This window comes from Pristis pectinata, chromosome 10, assembly GCF_009764475.1.
Source record: "Pristis pectinata isolate sPriPec2 chromosome 10, sPriPec2.1.pri, whole genome shotgun sequence".
Taxonomy (NCBI): domain Eukaryota; kingdom Metazoa; phylum Chordata; class Chondrichthyes; order Rhinopristiformes; family Pristidae; genus Pristis; species Pristis pectinata.
Genome location: NC_067414.1, coordinates 92,909,682 through 92,929,455, shown reverse-complemented (window position 1 = coordinate 92,929,455; position 19,774 = coordinate 92,909,682). Strand labels below are relative to the sequence as shown.

General features: G+C 42.6%; 1 protein-coding gene across 1 annotated transcript in view; it reads right to left on the bottom strand.

The window, feature by feature from the left end:
* Positions 1–18,085, bottom strand: part of kif6 (kinesin family member 6) — a 431,738-nt gene extending 413,653 nt beyond the window's left edge. The window contains exons 1-3 of the mRNA XM_052024853.1: positions 18,053–18,085; positions 16,098–16,204; positions 8,180–8,254 (exon numbers count right to left, since the gene is read on the bottom strand). The gene's annotated coding sequence lies outside the window, so the exon portion shown is untranslated. The remainder of the gene's footprint in view (positions 1–8,179; positions 8,255–16,097; positions 16,205–18,052) is intronic.
* Positions 18,086–19,774: the final 1,689 nt, after the last annotated feature.

Here is a 19,774-nt window from a genome sequence, read left to right as displayed (position 1 = left end):
CATTGTACAGAGCCTTGTGGAGATTACAACCGGTGTTTTAAGCACAGTTGTAGTCTCCTTATCTGAGTAAGGATGTTCATGGCAATGGAGTGTTACAAAGATTTACCAGAAAGACTCCTGGGATGGCTGGACTGATGTATAAGGAGAGATTACGTTGACTGGGTCTATATTCACTGTAGTTCAGAAGAATGACGGGGAATCTCAGAGAAACCTGAAAAACTCTTAAAGAACGAGACAGACCAGATACATGGAGGATGCTCCCAATAGCAGGAGATCCAACACTAGGGATCAAAGCCTTAGGATGTAGGATATTCCATTTAGAATAGAGATCAAGGAGAATTCCATCACCCTCAGGGTGGTGAACTTGTGGAATTCTCTACCAGATCAAGTCATCAAATATATTCAAGAAGGAGGTAGATATATTTGTTAATGCTAAAGACCTCAAGGGATATTGGGAGAATGCAGGAAGAAGTACCGAAGTGGATGATCAGTGATAATCATGTTATAGAGTCATAAAGAGATATAGCACAGAAGCAGGCTCTTTGGCCCACTGAGTTTGTGCCAACTAGCCACCACCCATTTACAATAACCCTTCATTTATCCTATTTTGTATTCTCTCCACATACTCATTAACTACCCCACAGATTCTACCGCACACCTACACAACTTACAGTGGCCAAATAACCAACCAACCTGCATGTTTTTTGGGGTGTGGGAGGAAACTCAGAGCACCCAGAGGACACCCACGTGGTCACAAGGAGAACACGCAAACTCCATAAAAACGGCACCCAAAGTCAGGATTAAACCCAGATCTCTGGTGCTGTGTGGCAGCCGCTCTACCAGCTACACCACTTTCTTGAATGGTGGAGCAGACCCGAAGGGCTGAATGATCTAGTCCTGCCTTTATTTTCTATGTTTCCATGTTTCTGAGCCCTGCATCTCAGTACTGAGTGGCCAAGGTGCTCGGCCTGCCCACCCAACACCAGTCCTCACATACAGCCACTGTACATTGGCTCATTTGTTGACTCCACACCCAGCCTTGCAGCAATGAGATCACCATTTCACTGCTGCAGGAGTGAGAGATTCCTAGAGCAGCAGCATGCAACCCATGCAGGTGCCTTTTTAAAGTACAGTGGAGTACATACCTGTGAACGTTTGGACTTCATGACCAAGAGTGCTTTAATGAATCAGCACTTTGCGAGTTAGCACTAAGCAGGGTACTAGTGTACAACATAAATTAATGAGATAAGACCCCTGAACCTGATGATCAGAGTCTGAGGGTCTGAGAAGAAGAAATGTGCGGACAGATAGTGGACAAATTATTTGTGATCTTTCAAAATTCCCCAGACTGTAGAAACATCCTAGCAGAATGGAAAACTACAAATGTAATACCCTTATTCAAGAGAGGAGGAAGACAGTAACAGGAAACTATGGTCCAGTTAGCCTTACATCTGTCACTGGCAAAATGCTGGAATCCATTATTAAGGAAGTAGCAACAAGACACATACCCAATCAAAACACAATTAAGCAGAGCCAACGTGATTCTATGAAAGGATGATGGTGTTTGAAAAATTTATTAGAGTTATTTAAGCAGCAACGTGGATAAACACCACTGTTGCTGGCAGAATCTCAGATGGCGATGAGGAGGCGTACGGGAGTGAGATAGATCAGCTGGTTGAGTGGTGTCGCAACAACAACCTCACACTTAACGTCAGCAAGACCAAGGAATTGATTGTGGACTTCAGGAAGGGGAAGTTGGGAGAACACACACCAGTCCTCATTGAGGGGTCAGCGGTGGAAAGGGTGAGCAGCTTCAAGTTCCTGGGTGTCAACATCTCAGAAGATCGATCTTGGGCCCAACATATTGATGCAATCATGAAGGTGGCAGGTCAGCGGCTCTACATCATTCAGAGTTTGAGGAGATTTGGTATGTCACCAAAGACTCTTGCAAATTTCTCCAGATGTATGGTGGAGAGCATTCTGACTGGTTGCATCAGCACCTGGTATGGAGGCTCCAACGTGCAGGATCAAAAGAGGCTGCAGAGGGTTGTAGACTCAGCCGGCTCCATCACGGGCACAATCCTCCCCACCATCGAGGACATCTTCAAGAGGCAGTGCCTCAAGAAGGCGGCATCCATCACTAGGGACCCTCACCATCCGGGACATGCCCTCTTCTCGTTACTACCATCGGGGAGGAGGTACAGGAGCCTGAAGACCCACACTCAACATTTCAGGGACAGCTTCTTCGCCTCCGCCATCAAATTTCTGAACGGTCAGTGAACACTACCTCGTTATTCCTCTTTTGCACTGTTTATTTATTTTTATAACTTATAGTAATTTTTATGTCTTTTTGTCTTGCACTGTACTGCTGCCGCAAAACAACAAATTTCACGACATATGTCAATGATGAAAAAGCTGATTCTGAAAAAGGTGAACCAGCAGATGTAGTGCATTTGGATTTCCAAAATCCATTCAATAAGATCCATTTAAAACGTAACTGCAAAAGAGCTCATGGTACTGGCAGTGATAAATAAATATGGATAGAGAATTGGCTAACTAACAGAAAGGAGGGACAAATGGTTCATTTTCAGATTCGTGATCCCTAACGAGTGGGGTGCCATACAGATTGGTGGTGGGGCCTCAGCTATTTACAATCTTCATTCATGACTTAGATAAGAGGACCAAGTTCATTGTAGAGAAATTTCATGACATTAGGAAGGGAAAAGCAAATTGCAAGGAGAACACAAATGGTATGCAAAGGAATGTAGATGGGCTAAAATTTGGCAGATGGAGTTTAATGTGGGGTAACATTTCAGTAGGAACAGTAGAATGCTTGAATTGAGGGAGATTACAGAATGCTTCAGTACTCGGGCATCTGGATGTCCCCATACATGGAACACAGAACGTTAGCAGAAAATGATTGGGAGAGCAAATGGAATGCTGGACTTTAATGCAAAGGGGATGGAGTATGATAGCAGGGAAGTCTCGCTACAACTGAACAGGGCAATAGTGAAACCATGCCTGGAGTGCTCCATGTAATGCTGATGTCCAATACAATCCCCATGGCATAAAAAACATGAGAAATAACAGTAAGCCATTCAGCCCCTCCTGCCTGATCCACCATTCAGTAAGATTGTCTCTGACCTTTTACCCTATATCCTTCAATTCTTTTGATATCTAAAAACCTATCCATCTTCCTCTTAAATATACTGTGTGTATCAGGTTTGGTCAGTTCCTGTGTTACTGATCAATAGCAGCATATGTAAAGCATAGTAAGTCTTTCCTTTCCACATTGCCACAAATGTCTCTGGGTCCAGTCAAATCAAGTATGGAAAAATCATCTTGGCTCTGATTGGCTTCAGATTGCCAGTGATATGGTCCAGTTGGATGATACTTTTATCCTCAAGCAGACTTATGTCTTGAATTACTACCATGGCTAGTAAACCCAAATATTGTGCATATTAGACAACAGTAGGGCATTCTGTCACATTGATCAAGCAATAATGTAAAAGAAAGTGATAAGGTTGGTGAGAAATCTGGAGGGAAAATCAGGGGCAAGTACTCCCATGACTGTGATCCCCTAGATCTTTGAATAGTTGAAGCTGCAAAGGATGGAGGTGCTGTCAAAGTGCCTAATCATTAAATTTTGGCTGCACAATTTTATCTTCAAATACCATTCAAAATTGGAGGTGTTTTATACAATTACTTTTAACCAGTAAAACTGGCCAAATAAATGAAGATCAGTAATCCCAAGCTGCATAATATGAATAAATGGAAGCCAATTTTTAAAACGGACATGAAAAGTGTAATTGGAAAGGACATAGTAAGTTATATGTCAAACACTGCACTGAATGCTTGTAGAAGATCAGCCTGAGTTTTAGTTGGACACCATCAAGTAAAAAAGTGGTAGTTTCCTGATAAAAACTATCCAGTTATCCACACAAAAGGACACTCGAACACTCTCAGAAATGTATTACTTAAGTTTAAAATAGAATATCCTTCAAAAATATTCTTAGTGAGTAGTGTCGCATTCAAAGTCAATGAGTAGCACATTGAAGATACACAAATATTTAAACAAACCAAGATTAAAAGTACTAAAATTGGAGAAATGTTGCTGGAAGGGCTTAGTTGTACTTCCACAGTTGATTATTACCATCTGCTGTAATGATATTTTTCACCATTCATTATCCATTTCCCCATACTCTACAATTGCTGGCATACACAATGGGTCATTTTCCAACCAGCAATAAGCACGGGCAGAAAATAAAGTCACAACATCAAGAGTCTCATGAGAACATTAATTACACACTTCTCCAAACAACTTCACAAACCCCAATTTTAACTTGAGGTTCTTTGGGGGCACAGTGGGTGGGAAGACAAGGGCTCAGATCACATAGCCTGGCCAGCGTGAGGCTTGGGCCATTTTAATCCCTCGGTTTTATTGGCATCTGCACAGACCCATTGGGATTATTGTTCCTTAGGGAGCACAGGAAACCAGGGAGTTGCTGCAAATTGTGCCAGATTGTAATTTCATTTGCACAATAAAGCTGCAATGTGAATCTGAAGTCAGGATTCGACCTCTGGAGTGCAAAAAAAAAATGGATTTGCATTCATACGGTGCCTTTCACGGTCTTTGGTCAACCCAAAAGGGGTTTATAGTCTGCAAAATTCTTTTCAAGGACAATAAACATAAAATTCTGGAAATACTCAACTGGTTATGCAACATCTATAAAGGAAAAAATACAGCACAATGACCTTTCATACAGTCATAGTGTCAAACAATACAGAAACAGCCCTTCATCCCACCATGTTTTTACCGACCATCAGGTACCCATTCATGAGAAAGCCAAGGCCAGAGACCTGATATATTAATGCTCCTTCACTATCTACAAATGCTGCCTAATATGCTGAATGTTTCCAGAAATTTGTACTTTTATTTCAAATTTACAGCATAGTTAATAATTTGCACTTGTACTCTTAAAATAGTTACTGCTGTAATGAGGAAACGTAACAACCAATTTGTGCACAGCAAGTTCCCTCAAATTGCAATATGATAATGAACAAATTATCTATCTTAGATAAGATAAGATATCTTTATTAGTCACATGTACATTGAAACACACAGTGAAATGCATCTTTTTGCATAGTGTTCTGGAGGCAGACCGCCACACTTCTGGCGCCAACATAGCATGCCCACAACTTCCTAACCCGTAAGCCTTTGGAATGTGGGAGGAAACCAGAGCACCCGGAGGAAACCCACACAGACACGGGGAGAACATACAAACTGCTTACAGACAGCAGCTGGAATTGAACCTGGGTCGCTGGGGCTGTAAAGCGTTACGCTAGTTAAGAAATAAATATTGCCCAGCATACAAGGGATAATTTTAAATGAAATCAAAAAACAGCTCTGGAGATACTCAGCAAGTCAGGCAGCATCAGTGGAGGGGAAAACAAAGTTAATGTTTCAAAGAAAAGGGATATGGAGAGAACTAAAGGAATTTCAGCGATAGGTTAGAACCAAGAGAATCCAGATGATACAGGTTGTTGGTGCCACCTGAGGGAAGATGGTGAAGGTTACTTAATCACATGTCCAGATGAGGTATAAATAGAGGAGAGAAGAAAAAGACTGGGAATGTGACATGCAGAACACAAAATTTGTTAAAAATCTGAAATAAAGAGAATGCTGTGAATACTCAGTAGGTCAGGTACCAACTGTTACAGTTTGTTTGATTACATTGAAAAACACCTCCATTCACTCAGTAAGAGTGACCATGAGTTTCCAGTTGCCTATCACTTTAATTCTCCGTCTCATCTCACTCTGATCTCTCTGTTTATGATCTCCTAAATCCTTTAAACAAAGCCCAGCATAACCTCAAGGAATAGCACCTCTTCTTTCATCTAGGCAGCCCTTGGTACTCAATGCTGACTTCAACTTTTCCAGATAACTAGCCTTTCCATTTTGTGTCAGAACTGGCCAGTTCTGATGCAAGGTCATCAATCTGTAACATTAGTTCAGTTTTGCTCTTTCCACACCTGGTACCTGATGTGCTCAGGGTTCACAGCATTATTCTTTCACTTCAGCATCTGCTGTGTTCTGCATCTCACAGTTCCAGCATTGCTTTTTTTGTCTACTCTCCTGCGTCTTTATTTGTCTCCCTCCATTTGGACCTTCAGCAGACAGGATCAGTACGATTAACAAGCCTTCACCACCCTCTCTTAGAGAGTAGCAATAACATCTAATCATCTGGACTCTCTTAATCTCTATTACAGACATTCCCTCCTGCTCTCTTCACCTTCTCCCTGGACTGCAGTTTAAAATACGCTTCTTTTCTCACTTTTCTAGTTCTGTTGAAAGATCATTAACCTGAAACATTAACTCTGCCTCTCCCTCTCTCCACAGGTGCTGTCTGACCTGCTGAGTATATCCAGCATTTTCTATTTTCATTTCAGAGTTCCAGTAGCTGTAGTATTTAACTTTTAGATTACCAGGGATCATTCCCCGGTCCTCTTCCTAACAGTCCTTGGCACGTCTGCTAAGATGGCAGATGAGGCTTTGTTTTAATGTCTCATCTGGAAGATGGCAGTTCCAACAGCTTTTTTTAATCATTCAGTCACAGGATGTGGACATTGCTGGCAAGGTCAGTATATATTATCCATCCAAACTGCCTCCTTAACTAACTACATTGCAAGGCTATTTCAGAGGACTATACAATCAACCACATTGGTGGGTGTGGAGTCAGACTTAAGCCAGACTGGGGGGAGGACAACAGATTTCCTTCCCCGAAGGAAATTGCTGCAACACTTCCTTACTCTGCCACAGTTGCGTCAGTTTCAGATTTTGTGCTCAAGTTGCTGGAATGGAATTAAATGAACAAACTTTTGATTTGGAGGCATAGCCACAGTTGAAATTTGCATAAAACTCAACCATGCCTTGTGGAGGCAGATTTAGTTTGTTCAAATCTTAATGAAGTACAGTGTAAATTTGAATCTAGGGCCCTTTCTCATTTAAGAAAATATATTCTAGAATATCTTGTAATATGCCAGTACTAATGTCTAATACATGAGGGCATGCATTTAAGATGAGAGGGGGTAAATTCAGAGGAGACATGCAGGGCAAGTTTTTTTTGTTTACACAGAGTGGTGGGTGCCTGGAATGCGCTGCCAAGGGTGGTGGAGGCAGATACAATAGAGGCATTCAAGAGGCTCTTAGATAGGCACATGAATGTGCCAGAAATGGAAGACATGGACAGAGTAGGCAACAGGGATTAGTTTAGTTGGGCATTTGAAATTCGGCACAACATCGTGGGCTGAAGGGCCTGTTCCTGTGCTGTACTGTTCTACGAACTACAATTGTAGTACTGTAATACACCAGTACTACAACTGCAGTTTTATCTGCTGACTGGACTGCAGAAACCTTTCAGCACTTATTTGTGAGAATACTATAATGACTCACAAATGATTTCAGGTGACCACTTGATGATAATGGAACATTGAAAGTTTAGTGAGTTATCACCATATTCTACTTTTGCATAATAATCATGAGTTTGGCACAACATGCTTTACCCTAATATACATATGTCATTAGGGTATGGTCACACAGTGGTTAAATATTATGACTTGTAGTCCAGACGCTACATTATTAATCCGGATAGGTCAAATCCCACTTTGGCAGCTGGGGAACTTAAATTCAGTTAATTAACTAATCTAAAATACCTCGTTATTCCTCTTTTGCACTATTGATTTATTTATTTTTGTAACGCAGTAATTTTTATGTCTTTATGTCTTTGCACTGTACTGCTGCATCAAAACAACAAATTTCACGACATATGTCAGTAGTAATAAACCTGATTCTGATTAAAACAAAGACCTGGTATCAAGACCATGGAACTAGCAGATAGTCATAAAAACCCATTTGGTTCATTAATATCGTTTTGGGAAGGAAATATGCTGGCCTGACCGATAAGAGCTCTTATATGTTCCAAGAGATCCCAAGGTCAAGGATTTTTTTTTAGTGGTCAGAAATAAATACTTAACTGTCAGTGATGTCCATCTTTCATGAATGAATTTTTAAAAGATCAACCAGAATTTCAGACTTGACCAGTCATGGATTCAACAAATTTCAAACTGAATTCAAATTCACAGTCTCAGACCAAAAAACTTAAATCAGATTTAAACTCACTTTTCAGCAACAGGCTTTGCAATATTTTCAAAAATTTCCTCTTGCTTTGCACCTTGATCAAAGATTTGCTGGAATCTGCAAAAGGAGAAATTGTTTAGAAATAAATGTGTGGCCTTTCATAGAATATACAAGATTTATTATTTAAAATACACGACAACAACCTTGCACTCAATGGCAGCAAAACCAAGGAATTGATTGTGGACTTCAGGAAGGGGAAGTCAGGAGAACACACACCAGTCCTCATTGAGGGGTCAGTGGTGGAAAGGGTGAGCAGCTTCAAATTCCTGGGTGTCAGCATCTCTGAGGATCTATCCTGGGCCCAACACATTGATGCAATCACAAAGGCACGCCAGCAGCTCTACTTCACTAGGAGTTTGAGGAGATTTGGTATGTCACCAAAGACTCTTACAAATTTCTATAGATGTACAGTGGAGAGCATTCTGACTGGTTGCATCACAGCCTGATATGAAGGCTCCAATGCACGGGATCGCAGGAGGTTGCAGAGGGTTGTAGGCTCAACCAGCTCCATCACGAGCACAACCCATCCCACTATTGAAGACAACCTCAACAGGTGGTGCCTCAAGAAGGTGGCATCCATCACTAAGGACCCTCGCCACTCGGGACATGCCCTCTTCTCGTTACTACCATCGGGGAGGAGATACAGGAGCCTGAAGAACCACACTCAATGTTTTAGGAACAGCTTCTTCTCCTCCCCCATCAGATTTCTGAATGGTCCATGAACCCATGAACACTACCTTGTTATTCCTTTTTTTTTTGCACTATTTTTTTTGTAATTCATAGTAATTTTATGTCTTTGCACTGTACTGCTGCCGCAAAACAACAAATTTCACGTCATACAAGTCAGTGATAATAAATTTGATTCGGATGGCATTGGTCCACCGGCTGAAATTGCCATTTATGGTCTCTCCACTCTTCTACTAGTCCAGATGCAGAGGATCTTCCTTGATAGCCTGAAGCTTCCAGGAGCCCAGCAGTAAGGTATGATCAGCAGTAGAACCTTCAATGGAGCATTCAAAAAGCCTCAACTGACTGTTAGCAAAGCCCGATCCTTTGTCAACACAGGCATTCAAACATTTTTAAAAATTTTTAAGTTTAATATAACAACAGAACTTACCACCAAGAGGAACAAGGGCAGCAGACACTTGCAAGGTTCCCCTACAAATCACGTACCATCTTGACTTGTTAGTATATCATTGGTTCTCCATCCCAATTGCTCTGAATCCTGGAACTCCCTGCCCATTGGGATGGAGAACCAATGATACTAACTTCACCAGAAGGGAGCTCACCACACTTTCTTGGGAGCAATTAGATGTGGACAATAAATGCTGGCCTTTCCAGCAATGGCCAAATCTCAAAAATGAATATTAAAAAAACCTGGCATGGGACTTAGATGCCAATTCGCTCATGTAAATAGGAGTGGAAATGCTGGAGAATCTCAGTAAGATTGATGTCTGCTGCTGGTGGCAGATTTGCTTTTCCGAATCTGTCAACAAATTTGGGACTCTGGCATTTGATTTAATTTGGCTAACTCCTAAACTCAAATCTTCCATTTGAGAGGGTAAATGTCAGCATTTGGACTCAGAGCCACCAGCATTTAACACCCAAAATCCCGGCCAGTAAACGAATACTCCCATCCAACCTGATTTTTGAAACACATATACATTTTCTTTAATACCGTCATCTATCATTGCTGATCAAATCTTAATTACTCACACCTTCATCCACTAATCTCAATTAAAGAGTACTCTCAGATCTCAATGTCATGATTAAAATAAATTGAATTAATCAATTCAAAAAAAACAGAATCAGTCAGCCATCACATCTGAATATTTACATTTGGGTCCGACGGTATTCATGTCTAGAAATCGGACAGCACCAATTTTGCAAGAGGTGTCGAAATTGGCCTAAATCCAGAGTGTAAAAGCATTAGAGTGGTTTACACCCAGAAACAAGTGCTGAATAGGACTTGCACAATTCCTAATGCTACCACACTCAGTGCAGCACAGATTCTGTCACTTTGTGGTGCAGCAATCGCAGAAGGGCATCAACCCTTAAAGGCAGACACAAGAGACTGCAGATGCTGGAATCTGGAGCAACCACACTCATCTCAGAATCAGGTTTATTATCACTGACTTATATGTCATGAAATTTATTGTTTTGCAGCAGCAGTGCAGTGCAAAGACATAAAATGACTATAAATTACAAAGTAAATACTGCAAAAAAAAATGGATTAATGAGGTCATGTTCATGGGTTCATGGACCATTCAGAAATCTGATAGCGGAGGGGAAGGGGCTGTTCCTAAATTGCTGAGTGTGGGTCTTCAGGCTCCTGTACCTCCTCCCTCAGTCCTGATGCACAGTTTCAACCAAAAATGTCAACAATTCCTCTTCCGCGACCCCCCCCCCGCCCCATAGATACTGCCTGACCTACTGAGTTCCTCCAGCAGATTGTATGTAGCCCTCAAAAGCAGATTTCCCAGCAGCAGCGTACACTCTACTATTGGAGAAGACAAGAGGCTGCAGGGGATAGCTCCCACATTCATTCGAAGGGTCATGCAAGTCCTGGTTAATGAGATACTTGCCAGGAAGGAGGGCCTGTGTTTCAGGAGACAAGGAGACATGCCAGGCCCGCTGTAAGGAGAACTTGACAGGAGGTGGCTATGGGAATCTCTTCCAGAAATGAGAATCTCCACACAATTCAGCAACAGAGAAAGAAATTTCATGTCCTCACAAGGAATACCTGGATGATCTGCATATTGGCTGTTTACACCTACAGAGTAAAGTTCCTCAGAGGAAAGAGTGCCTGAAGACCACTTTTAAGAAATACACAGATGTTGTCGCAAGCCATTTAAATAATTTCCACAGGGATTGTTCCATTTTTTGTGTCATATACAGAGCAAATGGACCAGCAAACCAGGATGTAAGAGTTTAATGTGTCATCTGGACTCCCCTCTGATCACTGGTATTAACAATTGGTAGAGAAGTTCACACTTGCCACGAGAATGACAATTTTGTTAGCTCTTTAGGATCATGGTCCATTATAGCCTGTGTCAGCAATGTTTCCCTCTCCCACTCAGGGGGAAGATGAGGCTGTGATGGGAAAGACATCTCCCTCATAGCTCTTCTTTCTCCTGCTCATTTTGCTCTTGCTGTTCTTCAGGCTATGCCTCAAGGTCCTCAGGTTCCACGTCTCCTTGCTGCTCTTCCTCAGGCACAGGCTACTGTTTTCAGCTTGCACAGTTGTGCAACCTGCTGCATACAATGATATCCCCCATGTCTACTTGGCATATACTGCAATACGTGCAGGCAACAGAATCTCATCAGGAGAATACCAATAGTGTTTGCCACAATAATCCAGGCAGTGCTGCCTACTGAAATATGTCCAGCACTACAGATGCAGGACCCTTCCAATAAACATGGCATTCACCATGAGGAAGATTCACCTCGTTACCATCTTAATTGGAAAACCCTTAATCTGAAATAATGTATCTTGGTTCTAAATACCCTCAATGGAGGAAACATCCTCTTAGCACCACCCACTCAATCCCCTCAGAATCTACTGCTTCAATAAGATCACCTCTTAATGGAGATAGTGCCTCACAGTGCAAGAGATATGGGTTCAATCCTGACCTCGGGTGCTGTCTGCGTTGAGTTTGCACATTCTCCCTGCAATCGGGAGAATGTGCAAACCCAACCTCCGGGTGCTCCGGTTCCCTCCCTCATCCTAAAGACATGGGGATTGGTAGGATAACAGCTCCGACCGTATAGGTGGGTGGTAGAATGGGGGAGTGGGGGGGGTGGTCATGAGGATGTGAGGAGAATAAAAAGTGGGTTTAATGTAGGATGAGCATAAATGGGTGGTTAACGAGTGGAGTGGAATCGGGTCTGCTTGTGTTCTGTTTATGACTCTATGACTTGCACTCTATGAGTATAGGCCCAACCTGCTTAACTTCTCTTTGTACATCAACGCCCTAATCTCAGGAACAACCTTCACTGCCTCCAATGCAAGTATATCCTTCCTTAAATACGGAGACCAGAACTGTACACAGTACTCCAGGTGCAGTTTCAATGACAGCAAAACTTCCCGACCTAAATATCCTCCATACCCCTTGCAACAAAGGCCAGTATTCCATTAGCCTTCCTAATTGCTTGTGCCTGCATGCAAATTTGTCTCATTCTCAAAGAAATTTTGGCCCCTGTGTATCATAACACTTTGAATATCACTTCATTTAAATAATAATTTTAGTTTTCATTCTTCCTTCTAAAGTGGATACCCTCACATTTTCCCAGATTACACTCCATCTGCCAACTCCTTGCCCACTCAGTTACAATATTTGAAGGATTTTGTATCCTCCTTACAACTACCTCACACACCTTCACTTGTAGCATAACAAGGACAAGTGTGGTCATCTACTTTACTAATGGTAGGAAAAACAAAAAAAAGCAACATATTATTTAAATAGGGTTAGATTGGGAAATGTTGTTGTGAAAGGGATTTGGATGTTTTTGTGCATCAGTCACTGAAAGCAAAGCTGCAGGTACCTCAGGTAGATAAGAAGGCAAATACTATGTTGGCCTTCATAGCAAGAGGATTCAAATAAGGAGCAAGGATGTTTTGCTGCATTTACACTGGGCTTTGGTGGAAATAGTTATTACACAAATAGTTACATCATTACACAGAGAGTGGTGGGTGCCTGGAATGTGCTGCCGGGGTGGTAGTGGAGGCAAATATGATAGAGGTGTTTAAGAAGCTCTTAGATAGACGCACGTATGTGCAGAGAAATGGAGGAGTATGGACATTGTGTAGGCAGAAGGGATTAATTTAGTTAGGCACAAGATTATGGGCCGAAGGGCCTGTTTCTGTGCTGTACTGTTCTATGTTCTATTAGATGCAGGCAGGTTCCTGGAACTAGGTCAAGCATACTGATGTGGATGGCACATGGATATGCTGGTCCTATTTTACAATTGTAGTGATTTCACCTCAGAATGATCCCTACTGCAACCTCCTCCACGTAAAGCAAAACTTTGCGTCATTATTGACCTAAAAGAAGTATATGAATGATCAATTTCTAGTCACTGATCTCCATTTCACAACTAAGCTGCAAACAACCTCAATAGTCCAGGTACAAATTAACAGCAAATATATTGGCAGAGGTATTGATGACTCTCAAATCCACCCTCTGCAACCTGGTAAAAGTGAGTAATTGTTGGAGGTAGGGATGAGCTTCCAAACTGTGCCCAAAGCCAGGGGCATTCATATACCCAACAGATGATAACATCACACTGTGCCAATCAATCTGATGGTGTGTGTGTGTGTGTGTGTGTGTGTGTGTGTGTGTGTGTGTGTGTGTGTGTGTGTGTGTGTGTGTTTTATATATATATATATATAATATACTGTATAACTTCATCTATGTTTTCTAAATTTCCTGGTGTAAGGGCAATGAAACATTTGGGAAATGTGTTCCCCGATACCTTGCAATGCTTCTGCTTCACTGGCTCTTGGAGAGGTGAAACTGAGAGTAACACCTGGGTACAACCTGGAGCAAATCTACTTGAAAGACTGCACAGTCACCTCGGGAAAAAGCACACTGCCAGACAGATCAACCCAGATTCTGCAACAAGTAACAAAGCAATGTCACATTTTGCTGACCTCGATGAAGGGTGCCCACAACAATCCAGCAGTCACTGCAATGTGAATTGCCCCTTTTGGATATTGGTTGCTGTCAGCCATCACTTCTCCAGTTTCCAGCATCTACATGTCATCAAGCTGGCTGAACAGTTAAACATTTAAAGAATTTTCACAAACAGCAAACCAAAAGAGTGAAGTACAATTTTCACCTAACTTTTTGAACATTTTACAGTGCTAAATAAAGGTCAGAATATACGTGCACAATTAAAGCAGAAATATCCCAACTAAATATTTTTATAAATTTAAAATCCATTATACATCTTAGGTGAGAATTAGGGGCAGAGTTTGCTGAGTGATAATTATGGCTCATCACACCATTAAAAACTTATAGTCCTCAAGCAACAAAAATAACATTTTCATAGAGTCAAACAGCACAGAAATATATGCTCTCTGCTTTGAGGAAATGTTTCTACCTACTCTGTATAACTTTGTACAACCTCAGTCAGGTCCCCCCTCAGCCTCCTCTGCTCCAAGGAAAACAAACCCAGCCTCTCCAGTCTCTCCTCATAGCTGAAACGTTCCATCCCAGGCAACATCCTGGGGAGTCTCCTCTGCATCCTCTCCAGTGCAATCACATCCCTCCGATAGTGTGGTGACCAAAACTGCACATAGTACTCCCACTGTGGTCTAAGTTGTACCACAACCTCCCTGCTCTTATACTCTATACCCTGGCTCTTGAGGGCAAGTATCCCACATGCCTTCTTCACCACCTGCGCTGCAGCCTATAGGGATTCTTCGACTTGTAAATCAAGGTCCCTCTACTCCTCACTACTTCCTATGGTCCTACCGTTCAGTGTGTATGTCCTACCCTTATTAGTCCTCCCAAAGTGCATCACTCACATTTTTTAAAGAATTAAATTCCATATGCCTATCTTACTGATTCATCAATATCATTCTGTGGTTGAAGACTATTCTCCACATTATCAACAACACCACCAACTTTTGTGTCATCTGAAAACTTACAAATTCATTTGCAAATCATTGATGTATACGACAAACAGCAAGGACCCCACCACCAATACCTGCGGAACACCATTACTGACGAGCTTCAAATTGCAAAAACAGCCCTCCACCATCATTCTGTTTCCGATTACCAAGCCAATTTTGGATCTAATTTGCCAAACTGCCCTGGATATCTTGGGTTCTTACCTTCTGGATCAGTATCCCATGTAGCACTTTGTCAAGGTTCTTACTTAAGTCCATGTATTCCATGTCATCCACATGACTCTCACTAACCACTTAGTTACTTCTTTAAAAAAAAGTCCAGCGTATTTCTCAAACAGGATCTCCCCTTAACAAAGTCATGCTGACTATGCTTGACTAATCTCTGCCTCTCCAAATTCAGATTAATCTTGCCCTTCAGAATTTTTTCCAATAATTTCCCTACCACTAACATTAGACTCAACAGCCTGTAATTATCTGATTTATCCTTGCTGCATTTTTTGAATAAAGGAACAATGTTCACTACCCTCCAGTCATCTGGTATCTCTTCTTTGGCCAGAGATGATTTTAAAACTTTTATTAGAGCCCCAGCAATTTTCTCCCTTGCTTGCACATCAGCCAGGGATAGATCTCATAAGGCCCTGGATTAATCCATCCTTAAACTACAAAAACATCTAATACCTCCACCTTTTCAACTGCAATTTGTTCTAGAAGTCCACTGCCCCCAACAACGTATTTTATAGCAAGATTAATTTGTAAATACCTTATGAGTATTGCAAAACTCAAAACTGCTGTCAGTTTCACAATATTACAGGAGCACCAATAGCTTCAATGTGGTGACAAGTCCTAGATCTGGGACTTGGTTGCTTGCAAAAACTTCATTGTATAGTATAACTGTACCACCAGAAGGCAAGTACTTTCAAGGGTAAATTTACGGATGTAACAAAACTGATGCCAAATTTGCTCTTTCGCACTACTAATGGTCAATTAAAGATTTACTGCAGCAATGAACATGGTAAAATGTCATCCCTATGTTTCTGAGGGAGAGAATGTTGATATCTAGTTCTTCCAGGAGGACAAAAATAAAAGGTATGGTTTCCCTACAATCAGCAAGACACTGCAAACCTTTCAGCGATCCGCTGTAAACATAAAGCTAAAAATCTGATGCTTTTGACTCATCTCAACCAACACAACACAAATGGTTTAATTTCCAGTTTATGAAGATGAAGTATGATACAGAAGTAATAAATAATACATGGTACTCACTTAAATTTATAGTTTTCTCGTTTGTTATTTATGAATCCATCAGCTGCATCATGTGGCACTACAAAGTCCAACACTGAGCCTCCATTATCTTCATCCAATGAGTAAAGCTATAATAGACAGAAATTCCAAATAGTTTTAGGTCCGACATGAATATCATACAAAAAGAAAGTAACTTTAATTTACATTAAGTCCTCAGATTGGGGGAACTGGAACACTTCTTGAAGGAGTGGAGAAACAGAAACCCTGACCAGATTTATAAGCACCTGGATAATTACTTGAAGAGCCGTAACCCACAGAATGATGGATCAAGAGCTGGGAAGTGGGATTCATTTAGTCCATTTCAGGTTGGCCGAATGGTCTCATTCTGTGCTGTAAATTTCTATGATCCTCAAAATTTTCTTGAATTTACTTTAAACTCAGTGATTTGTCTTTGGCTGGAAATGCCAGTTGCAAATTGTGTTTAGCAAGGTTCCAAAACTGTTAATGAATTATTCAGTGTTTGGTGGTACTGGCTGAATTTAACCCAAAACACAGAGAACTCCTTACACTTTTTCAAACCAGGGGGCCTTGTTTTAACATCTCATACAAAAGACAGCAACTTTAACAATTCACTACTCCATTCAAATTTCATATTTTGTTTTGCACTGCTCTTGACAGAGAGAAGGGGGCCGGCAGGGGCAAGAGGATGGAGGGGTGGAGGATTGATGGGAGCTGGGAGAGGAATGCAGAGCTGATGGCGTATGTGAGCTGGGTGGGGATTGTTGGGCTGATGGTGTGTTTTAACTGGGGGAGTTGCAGACTGGGGGCTGAATGAGGGAACTGCAGGGCTGATAGTGTATAGGTGGGGAGGGGCTGATTGCAGGCAGTGTGTGTGGACCGGGAGGGTCTACTGCAGGGCTGAAAGTGTGTGGGTTAGAGGTGTGGGGGGTTATGCAGGCTTTACGGTGGATGGGGGTTATTGGAGTGTGTGAGGGGTATTGCAGGATGTGAGTTAGGTTGTTTGCGGTATTGCAGGGTGTGCGAGGAGTTATTGCAGGGATGACGGTGAAAGGGTGGGGTTATTGCAGGATGCGGGTTGGGTTGTGAGGGACATTGCAGGGTTGACAGTGTGTGTGTGAGTTATTGTAGGGTGTTGGTGGGGTGTGTGTGTCATTGCAGGGCTGACAGTCGGATGATATTGCAGGGTCTGTGGAGGGTATTGCAGGGCTGACAGTGTGCGTGTGTAGGAGGGGGGGTGTTGCAGTGTGTGGGTTAGGGTGTGTGCAGGGCTGACGGTTTGGGGGGTACTGAAGGGTGTGGGGAGTTTTTGGGGTGTGGGCTTTTGCAGGGTGTGGGGAGTTTTTGGTGTGGGGTATTGCAGGGTGTGGGGAGTTTTTGGGGTGTGGGGAATTGCAGAGTGTGGGGAGTTTGTGGGGTATTACAGGGAAGGGGAGTTTTTGGGGTGTGGGGAGCTTTTGGGGTGTGGGTAGATTTTGGGGTGTGGGGTAGTGCAGGGTGTGGGGAGTATGTGGGGTGTGGGGTATTGCGGAGCTGACGGTGTGCATGTGGAAGGGGGTGGGGTAGTGCACAAAGTGGTGGTATTTTGGGGTGAGGTTATTGCAGGGGGCGGGGGGGCTACTGTGGGGGTGGAGCTGGAGGTGGGGGTGGAGGGTCTGCAGGGGGAGTGGGGGGGGTCACTGCAGGGGGGAGTGGGAGTGGGTTGGGGTCACTGCAGGTGGGAGTGGGGTGGGGTCACTGCAGGGGGAGTTGGGGGAGTGGGGGGGTCACTGCTGGTGGGAGTGGGGGGGTCACTGCTGGTGGGAGTGGGGGGGTCACCACAGGGGGAATGGGGGGTCACTGCAAGGGGAGTGGGGGGTCACCAGTGGTTGGGGGGTTCACTGCAGGGGGTGGGCAGTGTTTCCGGCCTCGGGGTCTATCCCCCCCCGTACCCAGGGAGGGGGGAGCCCGTCACTCACCGCCACCGGCCGCTTGGTGGGCCGGAGCCGAGCGAAGATCCGTATCGTCTGTTTCACCATGGCTGACATGGGCCGTCACCACAGCAACGGGTAAACCTCCCGCACGCCGCCGCCACCCCCTCACCACCGGGCCGATGAGTATCCTGGCCTCTGATTGGTTCCCCGCAGAGGTCCCAGGCAATGTTGCATAGATCTCCTAGTGAAGTCTGGGCAGTGACCCTGTGAGTAAGTATTCCTGTAAGTTAAGTAAGTAAGTAAATAAGTAATTAAATAAGTAATAAGTAAGTATTCCTATAAAATAAGTGCATTCCTATATAAGTGCATTCCTATAAAGCAACACCAATAACACCATCAGTGTAATTCCATTAAACATTGCACACAGTGCAAACGTGTATAACAATTAAATCGATTCAACCCATAAAAATAGAATCAATATAATTCCATTAAACGGTTACTTCAACCGGTTACTAGACGGTGTTCATCGCAGTCCTAGAGAACAACAGGTCATGCGACCCCTAAATAGCTACGACAACCCAATAAGATTATGCAGTTGGTGCAGTCTCTTAAAAGGACGCAGTCAATGCAACCCCTGTTTAACAACGTTGTCAATACACCCACATTCAACGGGCACAACCCTCCCTGACATCGAGGACATCTTCAAGAGGCGGTGCCTCAAGAAGGTAGCATCCATCGTTGAGGACCTTCACCACCCGGGGCATGCCCTCTTCACGTTACTACCACTGGGGAGGAGGTATAGGAGCCTGAAGACCCACACTCAACGTTTCAGTAACAGCTTCTTCCCCATTGCCATCAGATTTCTGAACAGTCCATGAACCCATAAAAACTTCATCTTTCACATTATTTATTTATTTTTGTAACTTACTGTAATTTTAATGTCTTTATGTCTCGCACTGTACTGCTGCCACAAAACAACAAATTTCATGACATATGTCAGTGATAATAAACCTGATTCTGAATACAATCCCTAAAGCCAATCAGTGCAACCCCAGATAATGTACCCAATATCACACACAGTCAGTATAACTCTAGAAAAGACAAAACAATGCAATCAGTACAACATCAGGAAATAATGCACTCATTGTAACCCAATTAAACAACGCAGCAGTCTAACTCCATAAAACAATGTAGTCAGTACAACCCCCTTAAATAATACCATCAATGCAACCCCATAATATGCATGCACATTGGATAAATTATTGGATTTGAAGTCTAACTTTAGCAGCTGTGGAATTTAAATTCAGTTAATGAAACAACCCATCACTATCTTTAGAAAAAAATGACTGAACTCCTGGTGAAACTGCAATGCAATGTTGGATTACATCCATACTAAAAGCTGAATGCCATAGACAGAGTTAAACTATCTCACAGAGAATGACTGCTCTTGTCATCAAGTCAACATTTGATCAAGTGGGGCATCAAGCAATGGTAAAAATTAGGTCAATCTACAATGAAAACACCCAAAAACTCAGTCATACTTTACGGAAAGAAAGCTGGTTGTGATTGCCAGATGCCAATCATCCCAACTCGGGACATTGCAGTATCCAAGATTCACCCATTATCATTAATGACCTTATTCCCGTTCATAATGTCAGAAGTGAAGATGTTCTCCGATGATCACAAAAAGTTCAATTCCATTTGCAAATCTTCAAAAAATGAAGCTGTCCATGCCTAGGCAACATTCAGCACTGGGCTGCTGTGGCA